This window comes from Diadema antillarum, unplaced genomic scaffold, assembly GCF_040938485.1.
Source record: "Diadema antillarum isolate AM-2024a unplaced genomic scaffold, OU_Dant_1.0 seq00000264_RagTag, whole genome shotgun sequence".
In the NCBI taxonomy this organism is placed as follows: Eukaryota; Metazoa; Echinodermata; class Echinoidea; order Diadematoida; family Diadematidae; genus Diadema; species Diadema antillarum.
The window spans coordinates 964,779-974,086 of record NW_027271302.1 but is presented as its reverse complement, the minus strand read 5'-3'; the positions used below and the strand labels follow the sequence as shown (position 1 = coordinate 974,086).

Below are 9,308 nucleotides of genomic sequence, written 5' to 3'. Positions count from 1 at the left end.
TTCATGTAGGCCTACATGCATGAAAGGTAAATAAAATGAAATATACATATGGCTTACAACATGAACCAAACAGAACTGAAAATTTTCCAAAAATTATTAAAAAGGTATATCAAATTGCGATAGGATGGTCTTTTGTGTGTATGTGTGTATCGGTATATTTGTTTGTGTTTATGAAGTATGTATAGGTTCTACACTTTGTCAGCAACAATGCAGTCATTCTCTCGTGTAAGACATACCGATTTCTGAAGCAAAAGTGGTGACAGGAACGACTACTGAAGCGATGTTTTCACCTCTGCGCACAAGCTGGACTTTGATATTGTAAGTTGTGGAAGGCTCAAGGTCCCGTAGTTCCTTGAAGTTCGATATTTGTCCATAATTGAGTGCTATCTCTTCGGTTTGTCTCCATTCAGTGTCGGTAAGGCGTTCATCTGGGCAGGCAGCTCTCCGCACAGGCCTGTAGCTTACACGCCAAAATAACCCTGTAGAATCGCTGCATTGCTCTAAGAGTAACCACGAAACTTCCGCTGTTGTCGAAGATGTAGTGTTTGCCCACACTGAGAGAAATATCACAATGACGAACAACTTTTAAGCCACTCTTCACCAGTCTATGAATATTAGATATTTACAGACTTCATGAGCTTGAAGTATTAACATTATTGTCTACGATTTATACAAAGGGAATTTTTACCACGTTTCTCACGATAATATGATATTATGACGATTCGTACCTGTAGATCCAGAGGCAACAACATCACATGCTAGGACTCCATAAATGTAAATCAACCTGTAGTGCGTATTTTGTTTCGTTACTCATTTTGTTTTGTTAATTTTTGCAGGGCGAAGTTTTGGAATCGTTTACCCGAAAGTATTCGCGAGCAAAAGAACAAAGTTTCCATTTCGTAAAAATCTAAAATTTCATTTGTTAAAGGTTGCTGATGAATTAGGCCTATTAGAGTATTATGGACTACAGTTGTATAATTTGTTGTGATCTATCTTTTTATCTAGAAAATAATGGGACAACCATTCTCACCTAAAACTTGTGCTAAGTTTTGGTTCTCCCTTTAACAACAATAATTCCTCGGTGTGTGTGTGTGTGTGTGTGTGTGTGTATTTTTTCATAATCAGTACTTCGCAAACATCACTCGATGTGATTTTCTTCTCATCAAAATAAAGACGAATCAAATAATCAAAACAATCAAGGTAGATATAAAGTATGTATAACAACCATGCATTTTTCTACATTTGTACAATATCTTTTTTATTGTAGACTTATTTGTATGTCTGAATAGGACACACGAATTAGCCTACATTAAGAAAAGACATGTACAGCTATATTAATACACGCCGATCCGCCGTATATGAGGGCATGTTATTGACGTATAAGGTCGGGAAACGCGACCACCCAACACGAACGCGATGACCCGATGAAACGAAGTAAGACGTCATACTCGCATTCTCGAGAAATTATATACGTGATATGTTTTTGTGAAGACAGTCAAGGTTAGGAAGCTGTATCATTTTCTCACATAAAATGTTCACCTAATATCACAACTTGACATTCATTTTCACTATTTTTTTTCGGTATCTATTCTTCCCCTCATTCTTTTCTCTAACAACAACGTCCAAAGGCGGACACGTTGCTTACATAAATACATCCAGGTGTACGAGTTCCTCTGTCATTGTTATTTATGGGTTTTGACGTGTTCATTAAAATCATAATTCCTACAGTAATACACCAAAATGTTTCTTGATGCTTCAAAAGTAAAGTTTGCCAACGATTGTCCAGTGGTGAAATTACTTATTTGCAAGGCACAGATATTATCCAATTAAAAAAGAAAGTAAATATATTTGCATTTAGTTTAGAATAACACACTCACTGGAAAATTGTTCATTCTTGGTGACTTTAATGTCCACTGGGAAAACCAACAATCCAGTGACACTAAAGCTTTGTGGATGAACCTACTTACGAGTCAGGACACCTGACCATCACCCATAAGCATAAATTCTGTGCATATCCAGGGCTCGATATAAGATCACAGCTCTGTTCTTTGTCTCCTTCAGCTTGAAAAACATAAGCCCGTGAAGAAGAAAAGGATCACCTACGTATACCGTGGGTTTAAGACTTTATTTATTTGACTCAGCTTAAGTTGGACCTGATTTATTCCAGTCTGTTTTCTAACACCTGTGGCGCTGTTAATGATTCAGTTCATCAGTATAATGTGGTTCTGAGGGAATTGTTGGACAAACATGCTCTTGAGAAGACGTTTGTTGTTGTGGAATAGCCGACTGTCCCCTGTAAAATGAGGTTATCGCTAATGCAAACGCATGCCGCGACAGCTCGAAAGGCGATGGAGGCGGATTCATGCCCAATCTGATAAAAAACTCTTCAAAGAACCAACATTTGCTGTCGGGCGGAGGCTCGGTGGTCTAGTGGAGATGACGCTAGTTCGGAGATCAGGAGGTCGTAGGTTCAAATCCTGCTCGAGTACAATTTTGTATATACGCCCATGATTTTTTATCATGGCTACTGCTAAAAACACTGATCAATTCAGTGCTTATTTACGTGGATGTAGGACAATTCATCAATCAGTTGCAACTCTTCAAAGAGCTGAGAGATCGACTTAAGCAGTCGTTCATATGTGCCAAAGCTGCCTACTACAATAAACTAACAACTGATCGTGGATCTGACCAAAAGGTACTCTATGTCATCATCAACAAGCTTTAGTACCGGAAGACGGAATGCAGCTACGGCACTACTGCATCATTCCTCACCTGGTCGTGTAACCTTTGAATTCTCAAGGTACTCTATCGGTAAGATTGAGTCTAGAAGATGCAAATTACGGTCAGACATGTCTTTTGCTATTGGGCCAGGGTTAGACAGTGATATAACTTCCTCATGTGATGAGCGTCTTACTCCACTCGCGCCCACAACTCCGGTAGAGGTACAGAGAGTTATCCGCAGCTTTCCTGCTAAAGTCATGTTCCTTGGATCCAATTCCAAGCTCAACTGATAAAGAGAGTTATGAACTAGTGGCCGTTCCTATCTCTAGGACAATCAGTGGTTCCTTACAGGAAGGAATGTTTCCAGAAGAACTGAAGCTGGCTCATGTTACTCTTGTATTTAAGGACACACCCTTAAATCCGGATGAGATGAGCAGTTACCGACCTATTATCTAACTTGCCGTTCCTTGCCAAAGTCCTCGAAAAAGCAGAAGACTAATGTCACATCTTCAGGACTGCAGCCCCTATGAGCCCATGCAGTCTACTGACAGGAGACATGATCACAGCGCAGAGACCGCTCTTCTGAAAATAGCTGATGACATCTTGCGAGCAGTTGACAACAAGAAAGCAGCCATAGTACTTCTCTTGGATCTGTCAGCTGCATTTGACACGATTGATCACGAAGTCCTCTTCCACAGGCTGCAGCAGGATTTCATAGTTAGCGCCACTGCCCCGGAATGGTTCAGATCTTATCTCCATTGCCGAAGACAGTCTGTGAACATCGATGGATCTGTGTCAAAGGAGGCCTTCCTGACCTGTGGCATCCCACATGGTTCAGTCCTCGGACCTTTACTCGTTACACTGTACACTCCCCCTCCCCCCCCCCCCCTCCCCCCTTGGGAACGCAGCACGTCAACATTGCATGGTTTGGAACCCCACTTCTATGCAGATGACACTCAGCTTTATGAGACATTTGATCCAAGAGGGCAACTGAAGAAACAGCAGCAGCTACGACGATGACCTTGTGCCTGTCTGATATCCGACAATGAAAGGTGAAGAACTTCATGAAACTCAATGATGACAAGATCATCATTTCTTCTCCACAAATGAAAAATAAGATTTTTTTCATCTGTTAGACTCTGCTTACAAGGACGGCAGCAAAAAGCCTTATCCATTCACTCATAACATCAAGACTGGATTTTTGTAACATTATTCTAGCTGGCCTTCCATCTGGGCCCTGTTGCATAAAACCCTTACCGCTGGACTTACCGCTCCTTTCTAGCGGTAAGTCTTCAAATTAGCGGTAAATTTTATAATCCTTGATGCTGATTGGCTGTGATGCCTAATTTTGACGGTAGTTACCATTGAAATTCTACGGTAAGTTTTATGCAACAGGCCCCTGCAGACTTGAACAGACTTCAAGCAGTACAGAATGCAGTAGCACGCTTTCTCACTGGGCTGAGGAAATATGATCACATCACCCCTCCCCTGGCTGAGCTGCATTGGCTTTCAATCAAGAATAGAATTGATTTCGAGATCCTACTGCTCACTTTTAAGGATATTTATGGTCTGGCCCCAGGATACCCGTCTTCCCCAATCGAGCGACGACAGCCTCGCCCTGGCCTTACTCTTCAGATGTCTATTACACATCTCAAGGTATACGGAGACCGAGAATTTTCCTCTATCGCTCATCGCCTATGGAACCCATCTTTTCTCCGTGAAATTCATAAACTGGATCACTTCAAAGCCTCACTCAAAACTCACATTTTTCACAAGGCATTCAATTGCTAACTCTCTTGGAGGAGTCTGCGCCTTTGAATGTTTCTATAAAAGATATCTACAAATGCTGTGGATCATTTCATTAAAAAAAAAACACCATACAATCAGATTGGGAGATAATGTCTTCATGCCAGAGGACCGCAGTCAATTGGTATTTCTAGAGAAACAATGTTCGTAATAGAACTGAACTATTTTTCTTTCTGTAGAATAGCACACGATTACTCCTATAAATAGATCAAGCAATTTAATTATGGAGAGAAAGAAATCAGTATCGCATACATACAACAATGACATATCCGTGCTTGAAGTTAGAACTCTTTGTTTGTTTGTTTTTAAGCTGGAGATCATCATGCGACTATTGAAGTATATAACAAAGCGTCTACAGGAATTATACTCTATCAAAATCAAACAGACGTATGAATTTTTAAAAGATGGCACCTGTGATGAAATACTTTATAGAAATATTCGATTCTTCCAATTAACTTTTCTATTAAGAAACTTTTGATTACCTTTTAAGCCGTGGAATGTAATATTCTTCTCTTGCCACCGTCCAACGTTCTTCCAGTGTCTTCGAACACGAACTCTGAACACATAGCGGACACACAGAAGAGCGTTGTGGAAGGTGACGGTGGTGTTACTAGCCTCGTTGATTTCAATACACGTCACAGGGCGATCGTTCAGCAGGAGCTGAATTTCATACGCTTCAAAACGGTTTCCAAGCCATACGCGACCCCAATGGACTTGTTTTCCTTCCGGTTGTGTAATGGAGTTAAGAGCTATGGGGCCCGGTGCTTTAAGCATGCCAACGAAACAAGTAAAAAAAAAGAAATAAAAAGCACAGGAGTACTATGCAAACATAAACACACACACACACACACACACACACACACACACGTACACACACGCACGCAAAGAGTTATCATAATGGAACAAAATTCCTTCAGGACAGGAAGGAAAATTTCAAATTGAGGTGGGGTCTTTTATTGCAGTTCGAGTGCAACCGCACACCACACAAGAGCTTCTCATTAGCTGCTCTTTGCGATGTTGACTAATCCAGTTTTTGAAGTTACCTTGAATTCATATTCACTGACATATTCATTGACAAAGAATTCTCCCGAGTGAACAGAAACAAGCTGTGGGCGAGATCGCTCGTCCGGCCAGCAGCCATAGATTGTATAGCTTTCCAGGCAGGGCCTATATAGTAAAAATAGCCTTAGTTTTAGGATCATAAATATTTCTCTAACATTACGTAATCTCTTCACAATGTTGTTGATAAGGAATGATGATGCGACTATATCAAAAACACTTCTCGAGCCTTTTGTGTGTGTGTGTGTGTGTGTGTGTGTGTGTTTCAGGAGTGAAAAATGAGGGGAAATAAAGAAGTGTATGATATTCCATAGGTAGACATAAACACACGCATATTCCACAAACACAACTAATTGTTGTCCATAATCTACACTGAGTCAATTTTTCAGAACAGAAAAAAAAAATGGTGCATATTTTATACAATAGATAAATAAACATTTTGTACGATGACTGGCACTGATTACTGATATATAGGGAATTACATTTTGGTCGTCTTTGCACACCCACATGAGCTTGCGTACGCTCACACACACACACACACACACACACACAGAGACACAAACATGTTGATTTGAAGACGGGCTCTTCTGTATAAACTGTTCCAAAAGGCATCATAAACTGAATCCCAGTTATCATTACTTTTAACAACATTGTCTTTTCAGTATCTAAAGATATACCCGTCTCTTCCTTTCTGCAATATTCAAAGGTAGTATTTGTTTGTGCGTATAAATACAAGAGGAATTGTCTAAATTAGCTTAGAATTTCCGCTTTACCTGTTCAAAACTGCAACACAATCTCTTAAATATGAGTTTTATTTCCATATCATTGACCTGAGTCGTAGTTGTAATCTTCATATATCGTTTTGGCTCTATTTGACCAGTTTGGATGAAGTTTGGATTATGGACGTTCCAGCTCTTATTTTCATCTCTTGCCATCAATCATCGTCAATAGCATTGTATTCGTCTCCCTATGAATTTCGGTTTTGTGTTTCTTGAGATCAAGAGAAACATCATCTGACGAAACCGTTATTTTTTGCTTTACGTAGGCCTATTTCATTCATTTATCGTAACAATGCGCAAAAGACGATGTAGTAAACCAGTTATCACTTGACGATTCAGTGCTTCAGTAGGTACTTATTGTTGAGCACATCATAGTTTCGTATCGAATAGACATTATTTGCCCGTTCTCAAACTGGATTATTGAATTTCTGATACAATTTCTGAATGACTGAATTTATGGGTGTGTACCATAGGCGCCGGAAGTGGGGGGGCAGGGGGGGGGGGGGGGGGGGCGGCCGCCCCCCCCCCCCCCCCCATCCAAAAAGTGGGGGGGGGCAAAACGCATTTTTGCCCCCCCCCCCAAAAAAAAAAAGCCCCCCCCCCAAAAAAAAAAAATAATAATAATAATGATAACAAAAATAAATGAATAAACAAAGAAAATAAAATAGATATGTATATGAATAAAAGGGAAAAATATGGCTACAAACGGCAGCTTTTGGACTGTAAAATGTCAAAATTTTCAAGCTCGCTTGCTTCGCTCGCTCGCATCCAGCAGTTGAGCCCGGTGTGAAGCGAAAAACATATAGCTACGACGGCAGTTGTTGGACTCTAGGATGTCAGAATTTTCAAGATCGCTCGCTTCGCTCGCTCGCATTGAATCGTTATACCATTCTCCTAATGTTGCTGACAGTAATTGCCAGTAGTTGCGCCCGATGCCCCCACCCCTTAATTTCTAAAGCGAAAGATAAATATAGCTACAAACGGGAGTTTTGGGACTGTAAAATGTCAAAATTTTCAAGCTCGCTCGCTTCGCTCGCTCACATTGAATCGTTATGCCACTCTCCTAATGTTGCTGCCAGTAATTGCCAGCAGTTGCGTCCGATGCCCCCCCCCCCTTAATTTCCAAAGCGAAAGATATAACTACAAACGGGAGTTTTTGGACTGTAAAATGTCAAAATTCTCAAGCTCGCTCGCTTTGCTCGCTCGCATTGAATCGTTATGCCATTCTCCTAACGTTGCTGCCAATAATTGCCAGCAGTTGCGCCCTATGCGCCCCCATTTATTTCAAAGCGAAATATGTAGCTACAATTAAAACTCCAGTTTTGGAACTGTAGAATATCAAAATTTTCAAGCTCGCTCGCTTCGCTCGCTCGCATTTTATTGTTATGCCATTCACCTTATGTTGCTGACAGTATCTAATTTGTCGATCGTTTCACACCGTCATTCCATAATCCATGTAAGGAAAACTTACAATGTTCCTCAATGACTACGTTGTTGAATGTATCACATTCCGTAATGTATTGTAGTCCCATTATTGCTCACGCACACACGCACAGGCATACAGACCGTCAAAATTACTTTATGGTTCCCCCCATGTTTCGACCCACCGTACGCCACTTTACATATATATATATATATATATATATATATATATATATTAGATGTGTGTGCGTGTGTGTGTGTGTGTGTATTGTGTAACATATGCATGGTCTAATCTTGAGCCCCCTCCAATGTTTGCCCCCCCCCCCCCAATCCAAAACTGCTTCCGGCGCGCCTGGTGTGTACATATACGTGTTTATAAAAGAAATTAAAAAAATGGCATGGGAAGAGGCTCTGACCCACTAGGAAATGAGGCATTCAATCAATGAAAAATCAATCGACCATTCACGGCCATTTTCCCTTGCCGTAAAAGGCTACAACGAAGTCACGATTGGAAACGCGTGAAGCACATGCAACTTTACACGAACAGACTATACATGAATGCTGGGACCCACATGCCTCCTTTTTTTTTTGGGGGGGGGGGGTTGTTTCCAAGAATTCAGCTTGATATCAGCATGATTTTCATTTGAGGTATTAGTTTTCTATTATCTACTTAGTAAGCGAGTGACAGGTATATTACCATGTAACTTGAAAGCCTTGTTTCAAATTTCTCAGCAAATTAATTCGTGACAACCAGTGCCTTGGCGAGAACCTCTATTGCACTTAAGCATGATTAAAATGCTGCTTAGCTTACCATATGATTTTGGCTCTGTGGTAAACAAGATGGTGTTCGATTCTATCCGTCGTCCATGTTGGTACCAGAGTGTCACCACGGCTTCATATGCAGTAAGTGGCCTCAAGTCGTTCAAATAAGCACTCCCTTGATCATTTCTGTAATCATTTTGAGTGGTGTTAGTCCATTCACGACTATCTCGAGGGCAAAGATCTGTCGAAGCGACTTTGTAGTGAAAAAGCAAAGTATAGGTGTAGTGACACGACCAATTCAGCGTCCAGGAGATCATTGCTGCTTCTGACCACAGATGTGTAGGTAGTGCATTTACTGAACAGAAGGAAAATAAATATCGACATTTTAGCTGCTAAGACAACTTTGTTTTCAATGTAAGATCAAGATTCTCATAATCAGTTAATAAACATTTTTTTTTTTCCAATTTGAATGATAATACCTAAACTGTCTCGCATTTTGAATATCAGCGTTAAAGTGACTCCTCCTACAACTGTGATAAAAACGTACTAAAATTGTACTTGTTTCCACTGGAATTGATATCTATGTTTATAGTGTATTGCAATCATAACAGAGGTTTGTCACTTTCTTGGCGATGTAAACCAATGATGATTATTTTTATTTCAAATCTAGATTTCCTAATAAGAGACTTTCGATTACCTTTCAAGTCATAGAATGTAATATTCTTTTTTTGCCAAGGTCCAACATTCTGCCCGGATTTT

At 40.4% G+C, this 9,308-nt stretch overlaps 1 long non-coding RNA gene across 1 annotated transcript; it reads right to left on the bottom strand.

The window, feature by feature from the left end:
- Nucleotides 1-265: 265 nt before the first annotated feature.
- LOC139729810 (uncharacterized) lies at nucleotides 266-8,695 on the bottom strand. The gene is made up of 3 exons (XR_011710886.1): nucleotides 8,599-8,695; nucleotides 5,010-5,291; nucleotides 266-554 (listed from the first exon to the last, which is right to left on the bottom strand). It is a non-coding gene; the product is annotated as an uncharacterized lncRNA (long non-coding RNA).
- Nucleotides 8,696-9,308: the final 613 nt, after the last annotated feature.